We start from the raw sequence: 18463 nt of genomic DNA, 5'->3' as shown, positions 1-18463 counted from the left end.
GGTTGAGCTGGCAGGTGCATGGGGACGGCAGTGGAGTCTTGGCTGGCGCAGGCCTGGCAGTGGCCCTGTTGATGCCCTCGGCAAGGGTCTTGCCGGGGGCCCGACAAGGGTCTTGCCGTGGCGTTGCTGTCATCCCCGACAAGAGTCTTTCCGGGGGTCTAGCGGATTTCCTCGGCTAGTATCCTGCCGAGGGTCGCCGTCTTTTGGTCCTCATCAGAACTTATATGTTTATGATCTTGACGAAGATTTGCATGCCACCACAAAGGCGCCTCTCGAGCCTTGGCTCCAATGTAGTTGATTGGGTTGGAGCCTATGGGCTAAAGGGTGGCTCGCTCTGCTGGTGTTGGGCAAGTTGCCCCGGCAAGGCTCTGGCCGGGGCTGCGAGGGGCCGCCTCGGCAAGGATCTTGCCGAGGGAGTCCACCTCACCCTCTTGCCCTCCCGCGCTTCTGGTCTTGGCGTTGCCTTGGTTGTCTTGTGCTTCGGATTCTCTCCGGCTTCCCTCCTCTGCCCTGCTAAGTGTGGCCATGGCGCGTCACTCTGACTGCCCGTGCACAAGTAAAGGGGTCGAAAGGAGAGCCCCTACTTTTGTACACCGACAACCAGCCGCCCACGCAACGTGCAGGAGTTTCCGAGGTGATGGCCCAAGACCCCTGGGGGCATAGGTTTAGTCCGGCGTGCTGACCTCTCTTTGTGGCGTATCATTTGATCAAGGCCGGGCATGACCCAGGAAAGTGTGTTCGACCGGAGTTAATCGAGCATGGTGGGTAAGTTGGTGCACCCCTGCAGGGAAGAAAACATCTACCGATAGCCTGTCCTATGGTGACAGACACTTGGAGTTGTATTCCGATCGGTACTACTAGAATTGGATACTTGAGATGAGAAATGGATAGTATGGCTCTGGGATTGCTTTCTCGCAGGGAGTCGAGGGAGGATCTCTGGGCGAGGTTGATGACACTACTACTACTTTACTTTATGCTACTCTCATCTCTTCTAATGCTGCAAGATGCTTGAAGCTGCTTGAAGATGGTAGTCTTCGATAGGCTAGGATTTCCCCTTCTCTTCTGGCGTTCTGCAGTTCAGTTCATAGATACTACCCATGGACTCTACACCAACACGTCAAGCCCCACGTGGACCTATCACAAGCGCGAGAGCACGCGCTTTGGAAACCGAGGTGAACTCCTTCCCACTTGACTTGCATACGGATATGAATGGGACTTGGTTGCTACCTCACCAAAATATGCTATGTCTCATTAGGTACAAAGAGGAACACCACCATGAGGCTCAGGAGAATCCCCAAGGAGAAGGAGGACCACCCCAAGGCCACGCGAACCAAGACAAAGCGCAACAGCAGCAACAAGGGAAGTCCCAGGTGACCCCGTGCGCATGGGCCCCCGAGACCCCGTGCCCACGGACTGCCCAGGAAGTTGGCGCTCTGCTGGAGCACCCCGTGCGCATGGGCGTGTACCGTGCCCACGGGACCCCTGTGTGCATGGGCCCAACTTACCTCGTGTGCACGGGCCTCCCAGGATGGCCGGCTGAGATTGCATTTCTCCCTCCTCTTCATCTCCTCCAACCCCAAGACTATATAAGTCATACCTAGAACCATCTTTAGGGATAGAAAAGTATATGTGAGACATTTTTGAGCTTTGCTCCTTGTATCCTCTCCTCTTGGAGATCTAGACACCTCTTGGGAAGAATCCTTGGGATTATCAAGCCCTCCTCTTGGAGAAGGTCAAGATCAAGACCTCACCTAGTGGGAAGAACTTACCTACTGCTATTTTCCTTGAATTGTTCATGTAATCTTGTGGATTTCATGTGTGCTACTCTAGTGGATGTGATATTTGGGTTTGTTTGAGTGTTTTTTGCCTTGTGTTCTTGAGTGTTATTCCTCTTTCCCCCCTCCAAGTGTGAAAAGATCCCCCTCTAGGGTTTTGCCCTACAACAATTCCACTACTAAGATGTGCCCTTTTGAAATTGTGTATGGTTTCCTACCTCGTGCACCTATTGATTTGTTGCCTCTTCCATCTTCGGAGAAGGTTAATTTTGATGCTAAAGAACGTGCTGAATTGATTTTAAAAATGCATGAGTTAACTAAGGAAAACATTGAGTGTATGAATGCTATATATAAACTTGCTGGAGATAAGGGTAGAAAACATGTTGTGTTTGCACCTGGAGATCTTGTTTGGTTATATTTGCGTAAGGATAGATTTCCTAATTTGTGCAAATCAAAGCTAATGCCATGAGCTGATGGTCCTTTTAAGGTGTTAAAGAAAATAAATGATAATGCATATAAACTTGAGCTGCCTACAGATTTTGGGGTTAGTCCCACTTTTAACATTGCAGATTTGAAGCCTTATTTGGGTGAGGAAGATGAGCTTCCGTCGAGGACGACTTCATTTCAAGAAGGGGAGGATGATGAGGACATCAATACCATTGTTACACCCACAACCCCTGATGCTATACATACTGGACCAATTACTAGAGCTCGCGCGCGCCAATTGAATTACCAGGTACTTTCGTTTCTTGGTAACTATTCTAATGTTCATGAGAATATGATGCTGCCTAAATTGGATAGGCTTGTTTTGCTTACAAATGAAGGGCCTAGCTTGGACAAGACAAATGAACCTTGGAGAAAGTTTGATGTAGGGTGGAACCCTAGATGGCCGATCTTTCACGAAAGGAGCGGATCCCCGCGAAGAACACGAAGAACATGAGGGCAAACACGAGGGGAAACACGAGAGAATCACTCAAATCAACAAGAATGATCACACATATGCTAGATCCATGAACACAAAGGGAGATACATGACCCACGATCAACAAAGGACGATACAAGAGGTAACCAGTTCTTCTCCGTCAGGAGGTCTTGATGGTCTTCTCCGTGAGGAGGTTTTGATGGTCTTCTCCGTGAGGAGTTCTGAATCCAACGTGGGTCTTCTCCGTAGAGGGCCTGCGGTCTCTCTCGTGGAGTAGATCCAATGTGGATGAGCGAGGCTCTGTCTCTAATATGAGAATATCACAACGCTGACCCTAGCTAGTAAGAGGTGGGGAAGTATATATAGTCGAAGTACATGAAGGGGTAAGTTGGGGGATACATGGGGTGAAACCCCTGTTAATGTGCACAGGCAGGGCGGTTGTACCGTTGGGAGCTCAGGTACTGGTTCCTGGAGGTGTTTCTGGATGTGCTCAGTGGTTGTACCACTGCTTGGGGCGGTTGTACTGGTCAGGTGGCTGTTGCAGGGATAAACCGGTGCTGTACTGGCCTTGCACCGCTTGATATCAGAAGCTTGACTGGTAGTTGGCCTGTGGTCAAGCGGTTGTACCACCCGGGTGGTACTTGGGTGGTGCATGGGTGGTTGTTCCGGGACTTCTGAGCTGGGAAGATGTTCTTCATGATCTTGATGTCTATCCTGCATCGTAACTTCTCCTTGGTTGCTTACATGGTACCTAAGCACACAAAGCATCTTCGTTTGAGGTAGTATCCGTGTCTCAAGTGGGTCAAAGGGAAGTTCAACAAGGAGAGAGTTAACCTCGTTCTCGAGGGCTCTCGCACGGGCTCTTGTCATTGGTCCAAGTGTTGTCATGGGAGATGTAGGTAGGTCCATGGGGATGACCTTGGGATGCTCCGCATCATCTCCCCTCCCTTGGGGAAGATCCGACCTCGGATCAAAATCCTCATTACCATGGTAGGGCGAGATATCTTTGACGTTGAAGATGTCGCTCACGGAGTGCTTGTCGCGTGGAATGTCGATCTTGTCGGCGTTGTTGTTGTAGCGTTCAAGCACCTTGATGGGTCCATCCGCTCGTGGTCGAAGTTTGGACTTGCGTTCGTTGGGGAAGCGGTCCTTGCGAAGGTGTAGCCACACAAGATCTCCAATGTTGAATACCATGGGGTGCTTGTTGATGTTGCGCTTGGTCGCAAGTCCTTGTACTTGGCGCTCGATGGCGCGCCTTGTATCTTCATGCACCTTCTTGAGATGGTTCACACGTGCACTTGCGTCCATATCGATGCGCTGTAACGCCCTCGATGCGGCTATATCTCCCACGTGTCGAAGCACGACTTAGAGGCATAACCGCATTGAAAGCAATGTCGCAAGTGAGGTAATCTTCACACAACCCATGTAATACATAAGGGAAAGAGATACATAGTTGGCTTACAATCGCCACTTCACACAATACATGAATAAAGCATTACATCATCCAGATAAAATCAAGGTCCGACTACGGAACCAAAATGAAAGAAGACTACCCCAAATGCTACACAGATCCCCAATCGTCCCAACTGGGCTCCACTACTGATCAACTGAAATGAAACAACACAACGGACAAAGTCTTCATCGAGCTCCTCCAGAGCTCAATTGCGTCACCTCCTTGGTAACATCGGCACCTGCAAACTGGTTTTGGAAGTATCTGTGAGTCACAGGGACTCAGCAATCTCACACCCTCGTGATCAAGACTATTTAAGCTTATGGGTAAGGTAAAAGGTATGAGGTGGAGCTGCAGCAAGCGACTAGCATATATGGTGGCTAACATATTCGCAAAAGAGAGCGAGAAGAGAAGGCAAAGCATGGTCGAACAACTATGATCAAGAAGTGATCCTAGAACAACCTACGTCAAGCATTACTCCAACACCGTGTTCACTTCCCGGACTCCGCCGGAAAGAGACCATCATGGTTACACATGCGGTTGATGCGTTTTAATTAATATAAACTTTAAGTTTTCTACAACCGGACATTAACAAATTCCCATCTGCCCATAACCGCGGGCATGGCTTTCGAAAGTTCAAATCCCTGCAGGGGTGTCCCAACTTAGCCCATCACAAGATCTCACGGTCAACGAAGGATATTCCTTCTAGCGGGAAGACCCGATCAGACTCGGAATCCCGGTTACAAGACATTTCGACAATGGTAAAACAAGACCAGCAAAGCCACCCAGATGTGCCGACAAATCCCAATAGGAGCTGCACATATCTCGTTCTCAGGGCACACCGGATGAGCCAGACGTTGGGTGGGCCAGCCCAAAGTTGCCCCTGGTAGCTCCGGACATCGCTCAGTTGGACCAACACTTAGAGAAGCACTGGCTCGGGGGGGTTAAAATAAAGATGACCCTCGGGATGCGCGACTCCCAGGGGGAAAAAGGCTAGGTGGTGAATGGTAAAACCAATGTTGGGCCTTGCTGGAGGAGTTTTATTCAAGGCGAACTGTCAAGGGGTTCCCATTATAACCCAACCGCGTAAGGAACGCAAAATCCGGGAACATAACACCGATATGACAGAAACTAAGGCGGCAAGAGTGGAACAAAACACCAGGCATAAGGCCGAGCCTTCCACCCTTCACCAAGTATATAGATGCATTAATTAAATAAGAGATATTGTGATATCCCAACCAAAAATCCCTGTTCCAAACATGGAACAAGATCCAATCTTCACCTGCAACTAACAACGCTATAAGAGGGGCTGAGCAAAGCGGTAACATAGCCAAACAACGGTTTGCTAGGACAAGGTGGTTAGCGGCTTGGTTTAACAATATGGGAGGCATGATAAGCAAGTGGTAGGTATCGCAGCATAGGCATAGCAAAAGAGCGAGCAACTAGCAAGAAAAGATAGAAGTGATTTCGAGGGTATGGTCATCTTGCCTGAAATCCTGCAAGGAAGAAGAACGAGTCCATGAAGAAGACAAACGGACGTAGACGAACGGATCCTCACAAACGCGACGTAATCGGAACCAACCCGAAGAAGCAACACCGGAAAGAAGCACACAACATAGTAAACAACCATCACATAAACATGGCATGATGCACAACCAAGTATGGTGCATGTCCGGTTTAAATATGCATGGCATGGCAAAGTGCACAAACAAAACTACAAATTAAGTGGAGATCAATATGCAACGAGTTGCATATTGATGAAACACCACATGACTTATTTAGTTCTCTCTCGGTTATGTATCCAACAATATTAAATGTTGTTAAGCATGTCAAGAGGTGAAACATAAAGGGATTATCTATCTAAACAATTTAAATAGGGCCGAATATAGCAAACAAAAAATCCGGTAAATCCCTATATGCATTAGTAAATTAATGCAAACAACAATTTAAACCATCTTAATGTTGTTAACATGATGCGGATGACATGATCAAGTTTTTATGCAAGTATTATTAAAAATTGACATGAGCGTGATGAGAGCATTTGTGTCACCGTGGTAGAAAGAAAGGGGTACCACGGCGACGAAACGGAAATGACGCTGCGGCAACATTCCGATGATCTGGTAGCTCACGGGAATACCGGTGCAAAAGGAAGGGGGTGCGATTGTGTCATGCAAGAAGATGGGATTATCCCGGTTACCGGGTTCCCACGGGTCGACGGCGTGGCAACGAAGTGGAACAACTACCGTTCACGGGCGGATACAACATCCAAACATGCATCTCATACAACTCATGCACTCGTCCACAGGCGTTCGTTCTCGGCGGTTATACCTTTGAAGTGTGCGTTTCGAAGAGGACCAGTTCGTAGAGGAAGTAGTCGTTCCCGAGCCATTGAGGAAAGTAGTGGTACACAACGACGGTAGTGGTACACGTTTTCGTAGATGTTCTGGGTCGGCGGTAGAGGTATTTGTCGCATCGCCGGGCGTATTCGTACCCGTTTCAGAGAGGAACTTGGCATATCCATGTACTTGGTGTTTTGCAATCCCATGTCCAGGGTCGTCATGTAGTCGTTCGGGCGTCGTGGAGGAACTTCACGTTCACGGGGTCCTGGTCTTGGCCATGGAGAGGGCCGCAACCCACGCAAGGAGGGGAGGCCGTGGTGGGTGCAAAGGTCAATGTTGCGAGGGGCACGCCTCGTGGTCCACTAAAAGGAGCAGGGGAGGTCGCTGCGGTCAACTGTATGGCGATCCCTCACTGGACTTGGCGCAGACGCGAACGAGGGCTTGAGGCGGCTGGCTCCGGGATGCAGGACACAGAGGGAGGTGTTGATCCGGCCGTTTGACGGCGTCCCCGGTGAGAACCGAGTCGAGGCAGGGGTTCGGCGGCCATGAGATGGTCTCCTGTTACAGATAACAAGAGAGATGAGGGGTGGAGGAGGGAAAGAGAAGGAAAAAGAGGCGTGAGGGAAGAGGTCTTGAAGGTCACCGGCGTTGAGAGCTCCGATGAGCTGGTCCGGTGGCCTTGCGCGCGGCGGGCGCGGGTGCTCGAGGCGGCAAGGCGACCGGTGCTGGGGGCCCTGGCGAGCTCCGACCTGAATGAAGGGGACAGGCGGCGCGGTCTTCCTGCTGAGCGTGGAGGATGGTAGAAGCGGGGAACGGCGCCATGGAAGGTGGCTGGAGGAGGCGCGGTCGGGGACTAGCGCTGCAGAGGGAGGCGCGCGAGATCGAGAGGGAGAGATGGAGATGGGGAACGAGGGGTACGAGCGAGAGGAGGGGTCGAGCGAGGCAGGCGCTCTGCCTCCTGGCGGCGCGAGGGGAAGACGAGAGAGAGCGAGAGGTTGTGTGGGCTAGGGTTAGTGGGGGTTTAAGTTGGGCCGGCGCGGGAGTTGGCCTAGGTGGGCGGACGCGGAAGGGGGGGCCCAACTGGGCTACGGCAGGCCTAAGCTGAACTCCTCTCTCTCATTCCTCTCTTATTAGCTTTAACAGAAAAGAAAACAAATAGAGAGAAGAAAAAAATACAGAGAGGGTTAGGGAAAGAATATTTCAGAAAATAAAATATTCTTAGAGCTCCGGAACTTTGCACAAATAGAATAAAATGGTTTGGCAATATTTTAGAGATAGAAAAATAATTCAAGTTTAAATTAGATTCAAACTTGAGCCATTTTTGAATCCAACCAAACAAGTCCAAAGGATATGAAAATTGGAGGAGGTGGTCCTGGCACGGTCTAGAATTTATAGGAAAAGAGTGGACATTAATAGAGAAGGGAAAAAATGGGACTATCAAAAGACAAGAAAATAGAAGGGAAGGAGACGGAGATGAAGCATGGGACGAAGGCAAGGGGAAATATTTTGCAAGTGTGTCACGGTAATTCCACAAGAATGGAAATATTTATAATAGCTCCATAAATATTAGGAGGATAATGTTATAAAAGAAGTCACTCTTCTCTCGAATTAAATGGATCGAAGATCCACACAAATTATTTAGTGGGTTTTAAGACGGGTTGCATATTGACATGATGACATGATGCAAGGCACATGATGTAAAGGGGAAAGCAACAAGCAAACAAAACACCTGACGAAACCCGAAATCCATGGATGGCATCTAAATCTCTGGTCTTGGGGCGTCACAACACTCCACCACTACGAGAGGATCTCGTCCCGAGATCTAGAATGGCACCGGAGGGAAAACAGAAGAGAAAGAGAAGAGGTAAAGCTAAGTTGCTTCTTTGACAAACGAGTGAAACCACGAGCCTTGAGAGGTTAAGCCATTTCGAGAAAAAAAATACAACGGAGATAAACGAAGTGGAAAACACTCGTTGGAAAAGAGGAACAAGGAACAATATGGAACCTTGAGATTGCAAAGGTAAGAATGACAAGCGCAAAAGACAAGAAGGAATTGAAACCACTCTGGTTGAGATAAACAAAGATCAAAGAAGAATAATCTAGGGCAGAACTTTGGTTGAAAAGTGATATGAAGCTTGACAAGATGAAAAGAACTTGAGCAGAGGACACAACACTCTGGTTAAATGGATAAGCACGAAAAGAACACGATCCTCACCATTCGAGATGATGACTGAAGAGAGAAACATCACAATGCCACCGAAAGAAAAGAAAGAATGGATGGTATTAACGGAAGGAAACAAGATCTTGTAAGATCATGCTTACCACAAATGCTAGAGCGGAGTTGTTGGAAAACCAACAATGAAAAGAATAATCTTGTATTGGGCTTATGGAGAAGAACTCAAAACTATGAGATGAAATTCTGCCACTCACGGGAAAAAATTGGATTGATATGAACAAGGAGACGAGAAAATATTTCACCGGGAGGAAAGATGAAGAACTTGGGTCATTTATAAGCACCATAATAGCAACAATCCTTAGGGAAAGCTTTAGGTGAAATATTACCCAAGATAACTCAAATGACGAGATTGACGGATTTAAAATATCTCATTCTTAACAACATGTGAATCATGAAACATGAACTCAAATTATCAAGAATGACATAATACCACCTAAAAAGATAAGGTAGAAAGAATTGCACTCCGGATTGCACGAAGAAGAATACTTGAGCTCCTCTGAAAAGAATCTTCGATGAACACTTCGAGAAGGAATTAAATCCTTGATGAACCATCATGTAGAACCTTTATGAAGAACTCCGGTAACAAAAGGATGATCAAACAGAAGGAAAGAGAAGTTGAAAACGCAAGGTGAAAACTTGTAATGATTTAGATGGATCTCCGTGACGAGGTAATTGAGAGAACATGTAACTCCGGGAAAAGAAAGATGAACAAATGGAAACAAGAATTTGATGAGCCTCCGAAAAAGATAATTTAGGTCACTCGATGAAACAAGAATAAGAATTACATCATGCTTATCCTTCACCAATTAAATTGATGACAAACAATGGATTTGGCACACCACTTATTCTCGTAGAAAGGATTAAGATAGATATAGCACAACGTTGAGAAGGTCTTCAACGAACCACCAGTAGGAATTGAAGCAACGAATAAATTGATATGATAACCAAGGAAGAGAACTCTTGAACGAACCACCGGTAGAATTGAAAATGAATGAAGAAAAGATAAAGAAACGCCGGGAAGAATTAGAAAACGAATGAAAATACTAAACATAATTTAGATACCAGAGAACGAAGAGAACACGAGCTAATTAGAGGATATTTGATCGATGCACCAGTAAGATTGGAGAATGATAACTGAAAGCTGAGAATGAATAAACCTGAATTGTTGGACTCCGGATAATCAAATTGAGAAGACTCTTGAATTCGGATGGGTGAAAAGAATTCTGACAATCGAAAACAATTATGAGAGGATGGAAGCAAGCTAGAACCATGAATTTTGAAGAGAAAGGAGCAAGATTGAGAGAAAAATCTTCTTCGGTCTTCAAATGTTGATAATGACGATCCGAAACACCAACAAGAGTTGTTGAGATACTCCATGATGAAGAATGGAAAAGTTGAACCAACGACTAGAAGAATTTGAAAAATCTTGGAGAACGACATAAGACTGAGGACAATTCATTCTTACGTCAAACTTTAAAATGAATTTGAGAATAACTCCAGAAAAATAAGAAGAGTCAGGTAAGATCCTGGGAAAAGACCTGTGGGTTAGGGCCCACTCACAAGATACACCGTTGAAATGATTTCTTGAAAAGAGAGATAGCGCCGGCTGAATTAAATGGCTTGAATGAGATAACAACCCTGAAATAGGTTGAACGGATCTTGAATGACAAGACGAGCCTTTTGAGATATCTTGAGCACTCCGGAACAATAGAATAGCAAGCGGGGAAGATTAAGAGGTGCACCGGCATAAGAACACATTTGAAACGAGGAAAAGGATGTGATCAACAAAGCTTGAATTAAATCCACCAAAGAAGAAAAAGAATGAAGACTAATGAACTAGTAGAGCATCTTCAAGAGAACCACCGGGTAAGAACGTTGACGGAAAAGAATGGAGAGACTTCATAATCATAAGATAGATACTTGATAAAGAAATCTTAGTCCTTGAAGAAAAAGGGTGGGTGGGCAGGAAAAACAAAAGCAACTTGGAGGCGGATGAAACAAACACCGTTGAGAAGAACTGATGCTTGATCTTGCGGATGTTGAAATGTTCGGATCTACTTGAAGAGAAACACACCGGTAAAAAGGATTGACATGACAAACTCGATGATCGAGAAGGATTAGTATTCGCATAAGAGTATGGGAACACCGCTTGGCGAAGGTATGGAATCAACATTTGACTTCGAAGCAACTCAAATACCACAACTCAAAACAAAAACAAAGGATTGTCTTGCAGAATAAGCCGGAACAAACATATGATAGAGATTTCGTCCGAAGTTTTCGTGGTGGGGCCTACACAGGCTCGATCGTACAGCATCATCATGTACAAGGCAGTGCACATGACATATGAAGCGTCCCCGAGTCGGCATAGCCAAGGACTCTTTAAGACATAACGAGACCACTGTAAAACCAACCGTGGATAGGCGGACCACTAGAAGTCGAACCCCAATTTCATATCATACATCTGTCGGAAAGATATCCTAGGAGCTACTTGAATTCCCGCTTATAAACTCCCGAAAATTTCCCGGTTATGCAATCAGGTGTTGGGGATACAGGGGAAGCATAATATCTCACCCAAAACTAGCAAATCCTACATCCAGCTGTATCCATCCTTCAACACATAACCAAGAAACCTTCGGAAATCGTTTACCTCAACCTTCGAAAAGCATCCGTTATACGAGTTATGGCAATACTCCCGAACTCCCGCCCCAGTACTGGGTGGCATCGAGGTTATCTCACCAACAACTGCATAAAAGAGATTTTCGATGTCGGCGAAACTAATCTCAAGTATTCCAGAACTGCAACGATAAAATTGTGACGACAACACCTCGGAGCTCAACTCCCCGGGACACTGCCACAACCCCTAAATGTCAGGAGGCACCAAGAACAATGTTCTCGTCACAAAACCATCGGAACGATTCCAAGATACCCGCGTGATCCTAATATTTTTTTAGTGAAATTTGAGAAGAGAAGAGTCAAAACTCTACATCGGGATGCCTTACCAGAGCGACGAAGGGACTGAGGAGTAAAAAGAAGTCCTAACTCTCCGATATATAATTCCTAAATGACTCAAAACATTTTCCAGACTCAATAACGCTAGCGATTTGATCAAGCAGGGGGCTCCTAAGGTCGGGGAAGGCTCTGATTACCAACTTGTAACACCCTCGATGCGGCTATATCTCCCATGTGTCGAAGCACGACTTAGAGGCATAACCGCATTGAAAGCAATGTCGCAAGTGAGGTAATCTTCACACAACCCATGTAATACATAAGGGAAAGAGATACATAGTTGGCTTAATATCGCCACTTCACACAATACATGAATAAAGCATTAGATCATCCAGATACAATCAAGGTCCGACTACAGAACCAAAATGAAAGAAGACTACCCCAAATGCTACATAGATCCCCGATCGTCCCAACTGGGCTCCACTACTGATCAACTGAAACGAAACAACACAACGGACAAAGTCTTCATCGAGCTCCTACGGAGCTCAGTTGCGTCACCTGCTTGGTAACATTGGCACCTGCAAACTGGTTTTGGAAGTATCTGTGAGTCACAGGGACTCAGCAATCTCACACCCTCGCGATCAAGACTATTTAAGCTTATGGGTAAGGTAAAAGGTATGAGGTGGAGCTGTAGCAAGCGACTATCATATATGGTGGCTAACATATTCGCAAAAGAGAGCGAGAAGAGAAGGCAAAGCACGGTCGAACAACTATGATCAAGAAGTGATCCTAGAACAACCTACGTCAAGCATTACTCCAACACCGTGTTCACTTCCCGGACTCCGCCGGAAAGAGACCATCACGGTTACACACGCGGTTGATGCGTTTTAATTAAGATAAACTTTAAGTTTTCTACAACGGACATTAACAAATTCCCATCTGCCCATAACCGCGGGCACAACTTTCGAAAGTTCAAATCCCTGCAGGGGTGTCCCAACTTAGCCCATCACAAGCTCTCACGGACAATGAAGGATATTGCTTCTAGCGGGAAGATCCGATCAGACTCGGAATCCCGGTTACAAGACATTTCGACAATGGTAAAACAAGACCAGCAAAGCCACCCAGATGTGCCGACAAATCCCGATAGGAGCTGCACATATCTCGTTCTCAGGGCACACCGGATGAGCCAGACGTCGGGTGGGCCAGCCCAGAGTTGCCCCTGGTAGCTCCGGACATCGCTCAGTTGGACCAACACTTAGAGAAGCACTGGCCCAGGGGGGTTAAAATAAAGATGACCCTCAAGATGCGCGACTCCCAAGGGAAAAAAGGCTAGGTGGCGAATGGTAAAACCAATGTTGGGCCTTGCTGGAGGAGTTTTATTCAAGGTGAACTGTCAAGGGGTACCCATTATAACCCAACCGCGTAAGGAACGCAAAATCCAGGAACATAACACCGATATGACGGAAACTAGGACGGCAAGAGTGGAACAAAACACCAGGCATAAAGCCAAGCCTTCCACCCTTTACCAAGTATATAGATGCATTAATTAAATAAGAGATATTGTGATATCCCAACCAAAAATCCATGTTCCAAACATGGAACAAGCTCCAATCTTCACCTGCAACTAACAATGCTATAAGAGGGGCTGAGCAAAGCGGTAACATAGCCAAACAACGGTTTGCTAGGACAATGTGGTTAGCGGTTTGGTTTAACAATATGGGAGGCATGATAAGCAAGTGGTAGGTATCGCAGCATAGGCATAGCAAAAGAGCGAGCAACTAGTAAGCAAAGATAGAAGTGATTTCGAGGGTATGGTCATCTTGCCTGAAATCTCGCAAGGAAGAAGAACGAGTCCATGAAGAAGACAAACAGACATATACGAACGGATCCTCACAAACGCGACGTAATCGGAACCAACCCGAAGAAGCAACACCGAAAAGAAGCACACAACGTAGTAAACAACCATCACATAAACATGGCATGATGCACAACCAAGTATGGTGCATGTCCGGTTTAAATATGCATGGCATGGCAAAGTGCACAAACAAAACTACAAATTAAGTGTAGATCAATATGCAACGAGTTGCATATTGACGAAACACCACATGACTTATTTAGTTCTCACTCGGTTATGTACCCAACAATATTAAATGTTGTTAAGCATGTCAAGAGGTGAAACATAAAGGGATTATCTAAACAATTTAAATGGGGCCGGATATAGCAAACAACAAATCCGGTAAATCCCCATATGCATTAGTAAATTAATGCAAACAACAATTTAAACCATCTTAATGTTGTTAACATGATGCAGATGACATGATCAAGTTTTTATGGAAGTATTATTAAAAGTTGACATGAGCATGATGAGAGCATTTGTGTCACCGTGGTAGGAAGAAAGGGGTACCACGGCGACGAAATGGAAATGACGCCGCGACAACATTCCGGTGATCCGGTAGCTCACGGGGATACCGGTGCAAAAGGAAGGGGGTGCGATTGTGTCATGCAAGAAGATGGGGTTATCCCGGTTACCGGGTTCCCACGGGTCGACAGCGTGGCAACGAAGAGGAACAACTATCGTTCACGGGCGGATACAACATCCAAACATGCATCTCATACAACTCATGCATTCGTCCACGGGCGTTCGTTCTCGGCGGTTATACCTTCGAAGAGTGCGTTTCAAAGAGGACCAGTTCGTAGAGGAAGTAGTTGTTCACGAGCCATTGAGGGAAGTAGTGGTACACGACGACGATAGTGGTACACGTTTTCGTAGATGTTCTGGGTCGGCGGTAGAGGTACTTGTCGCATTGCCGGGCATATTCATACCCGTTTCGGAGAGGAACTTGGCATATCCATGTACTTGGCATTTTGCAATCCCATGTCCAGGGTCGTCATGTAGTCGTTCGGGCGTCATGGAGGAACTTGACATTCACGGGGTCCCGGTCTTGGCCATGGAGAGGGGCGCTACCCACGCAAGGAGGGGAGGCCGTGGTGGGTGCAAAGGTCAATGTTGCGAGGGGCATGCCTCATGGTCCACTAAAAGGAGCAGGGGAGGTCGCTGCGGTCAACTGTACGGCGATCCCTCACTGGACTTCGCGTAGACGTGAACGAGGGCTTGAGGCGGCTGGCTCCGGGATGCAGGGCACAGAGGGAGGTGTTAATCCGGCCGTTTGACGGCGTACCCGGTGAGAACCGAGTCGAGGCAGGGGTTCGGCGGCCATGAGATGGTCTCCGGTTACAGAGAACAAGAGAGATGAGTGGTGGAGGAGGGAAAGAGAAGGAAAAAGAGGCGTGAGGGAAGAGGTCTTGAAGGTCGCCGGCGTTGAGAGCTCCGATGAGCTGGTCCGGTGGCCTTGCGTGCGGCGGGCGCGGGTGCTCGAGGCGACAAGGCGACCGGTGAGCTCCGACCTGAACGAAGGGGACAGGCGGCGCGGTCTTCCTGCTAAGCGTGGAGGATGGTAGAAGCGGGGAACGACGCCATGGAAGGTGGCTGGAGGAGGCGTGGTCGGAGACTAGCGCTGCAGAGGGAGGCGCGCGAGATCGAGAGGGAGAGATGGAGATGGGGAACGAGGGGTACGGGCGAGAGGAGGGGTCGAGCGAGGCAGGCGCTCTGCCTCTTGGCGGTGCGAGGGGAAGACGAGAGAGAGCGAGAGGTTGTGCGGGCTAGGGTTAGTGGGGGTTTAAGTTGGGTCGGTGCGGGAGTTGGCCTAGGTGGGCCGACGCAGAAGGGGAGGCCCAACTGGGCTACGACAGGCCTAAGCTGAACTCCTCTCTCGCATTCCTCTCTTATTAGCTTTAACAGAAAAGAAAACAAATAAAGAGAAGAAAAAAAATACAGAGAGGGTTAGGGAAAGAATATTTCAGAAAATAAAATATTCTTAGAGCGCCAGAACTTTGCACAAATAGAATAAAATGGTTTGGCAATATTTTAGAGATAGAAAAATAATTCAAGTTTAAATTAGATTCAAACTTGAGCCATTTTTGAATCCAACCAAACAAGTCCAAAGGATATGAAAATTGGAGGAGGTGGTCCTGGCACGGTCTAGAATTTATAGGAAAAGAGTGGACATCAATAGACAAGGGAAAAAATGGGACTATCAGAAGACAGGAAAATAGAAGGGAAGGAGAAGGAGATGAAGCATGGGACGAAGGCAAGGGGAAATATTTTGCAAGTGTGTCATGGTAATTCCACAAGAATGGAAATATTTATAATAGCTCCATAAATATTAGGAGGATAATGTTATAAAGAGACATCACTCTTCCCTAGATTTAAATGGATCGAAGATCCATACAAATTATTTAGTGGGTTTTAAGACGGGTTGCATATTGACATGATGACATGATGCAAGGCACATGATACAAAGGGGAAAGCAACAAGCAAACAAAACACCTGACGAAACCCGGAATCCACGGATGGCATCTAAATCTCCGGTCTTGGGGCGTCACATACGCTCTTGTAGTGGCAGAGGTAGAATGTCCAAAGGGGACAATGGGTTGAATCCGTAGACGACCTCGAAGGGGGACTTGCCGGTAGTTGAATGTCTTGTGCTGTTGTAGGCGAACTCGGCGATAGGTAGACACTCCTCCCACTCCTTGATGTTCTTCTTGATTAGCACTCGAAGTAGAGTGGAGAGTGTGTGGTTGGTCACCTCCGTTTGGCCATCGGTTTGAGGATGGTAAGCCGTGGAGAAGAGTATCTTGATTCCGAGCTTGGTGCATAGGGTCTTCCAAAAGTAGCATAGGAACTTGACGTCGCGGTCCGAGACAATCGTCTTTGTCACTCCATCTAGACGCAGTATTTCCCTACAAAAGATATTGGCAACATGTGAAGCATCATCTATCTTGTTACAAAATCCATGCTAATGTCTTCCCGTGGTTGATATGAAATTGGGAGAGGCATGTAAAGGCCATGGGATTGAGCTTTAGACTTAGCTTTGCGACATGTAGATCATCGGTTGGTGAAGCGGTTGACGTCGTGAAACATCTTAGGCCGATAATAGTTCTTGGAGAGCATAGCAAAAGTCTTTTCGCGTCCAAAATGTCCCATTAGTCCTCCTCCATGAGATTCCTGCAAAAGCAACAAATGAAGAGAAGACTCGGGGATGCAAAGTTTGTTAGCTCTCATAAGATATCCATCTTTGATGTAATAGCGTTCCCAAGAGGTATGCGTCAAACACTTGGCATAAGGAATAGCAAAAGTAGTATCATGCGCATACAAGTCTTTTATGTGCTCAAAGCCAATGACATCCAATTCAAGTTGAGTAAAAAGCATGCATATGCGGGAAAGAGCGTCCGCCACAACATTTTCCTTACCTTTAATGTACTTGATGACATAAGGAAAAGACTCAATGAATTCACTCCATTTAGCATGACGCTTGTTCAACTTAGTTTGACCCTTAAGGTATTTAAGCATTTCATGATCGGTATGAATGATGAATTCATGAGGGCGAAGATGGGGTAATTGAGTTGCGTTCCGGAAAGTTTCTCACCAAAATAAGCTATGGGGCGCTTCTCTTGAGTTAACACACCTCCTATGCCATTACCACTAGCATCACAATGAATCTCAAAGGGTTTGTCAATGTTGGGTAATGCAAGCACGGGAGCATGAGTAAGCAAATTCTTAAGCTCATTCAAAGCGGTATCTTGGGAAGGTCCCCAAACAAAAGGCACATTTTTCTTGCTCAAAGCATGCAAAGGTGAAGCAATGGTACTAAAGTCCTTCACAAATCTACGGTAGAAACCGGCTAGACCAAGGAAGCTACGCACTTGATGCAAGTTGGTTGGTTGTGGCCAAGTTTTTATAGCATTGATCTTAGAGTCATCAACATGAACACCCTTAGAGGAAACAACAAAACCCAAGAAAACGAGCTTATCAACGCCAAAAAGGCACTTTTCCATGTTAGCATAGAGATGCTCTTTTAGAAGAGTTTGCAAAACAGTTCGGACATGGGTGACATGATCTTTAAGATATTTGCTATAAACAAGGATATCATCAAAGTAGAGCACAACAAACTCACCAATGTACGGGCGAAAGACATAATTCATGAAACGCATAAAAGTACCCGGTGCTTCCGATAGACCCGTAGGCATTGGTGCTTCCGATAGACTCATACAAACCAAACTTTGTTTTGAAAGCTGTTTTCCATTCATCACCCTCTTGTATGCGGATTTGATAGTAACCACTTTTAAGATCAATTTTTTAAAAGATAGTGGCACTACTAAGTTCATCAAACATATCGTCAAGGCGTGGAATGGGATACCTATAGCGAACGGTGATAGCATTGATAGGTCTACAATCGGAGCACATGCGAAAGCTACCATCTCTTTTTGGCACAAGAATGACCGAACGGCACAAGGACTCAAACTTTCGCGCACATGTTCATGGTCTATGAGATGCTTTACTTGCCTTTGTATTTCTTTGGTTTCTTCGGGGTTGACGCGGCAGGGAGCTTTGTTTGGAAGAGGTGCTCGGGGGATGAGGTCGATGTGGTGCTCGATGCCTCATAGTGGAGGTAGTCCCGGAGGTAGCTCGTCGGGGAAAACATCTTGGAATTCCTGCAAAAGAGAAGACAACACTAAAGGTAGAGCGGTGGGAGGTGTTAGCTTTTGGAGTGTCGTCCTTGCACAAAAGGACATAGTGTAGGACACTAGATTGGTTCTCACACACTCCTCTTATCTCACTTTTGGTGGCAAATAGAACTAAGTTCTTATTTTCGCTCATCATGGAGGCACTCGATTTGGGCTTGTGGCGCTCACTCTCTTTTTGGCGGTTCACTCTCTCACCATTCTCTCCACGATG

The 18463-nt window shown here is 46.6% G+C and overlaps 1 long non-coding RNA gene across 1 annotated transcript; it reads right to left on the bottom strand.

The window, feature by feature from the left end:
• Positions 1–6482: 6482 nt before the first annotated feature.
• Positions 6483–7463, bottom strand: LOC123152712 (uncharacterized). Its single transcript, XR_006476308.1, has 2 exons — positions 7129–7463; positions 6483–7043 (listed from the first exon to the last, which is right to left on the bottom strand). It is a non-coding gene; the product is annotated as an uncharacterized lncRNA (long non-coding RNA).
• Between the last annotated feature and the right edge of the window lie 11000 nt (positions 7464–18463).

This window comes from Triticum aestivum, chromosome 7A, assembly GCF_018294505.1.
Source record: "Triticum aestivum cultivar Chinese Spring chromosome 7A, IWGSC CS RefSeq v2.1, whole genome shotgun sequence".
Lineage (NCBI taxonomy): Eukaryota > Viridiplantae > Streptophyta > Magnoliopsida > Poales > Poaceae > Triticum > Triticum aestivum.
Note: the sequence above shows the minus strand (reverse complement) of the source record. Positions and strands in the feature narration are given on the sequence as shown.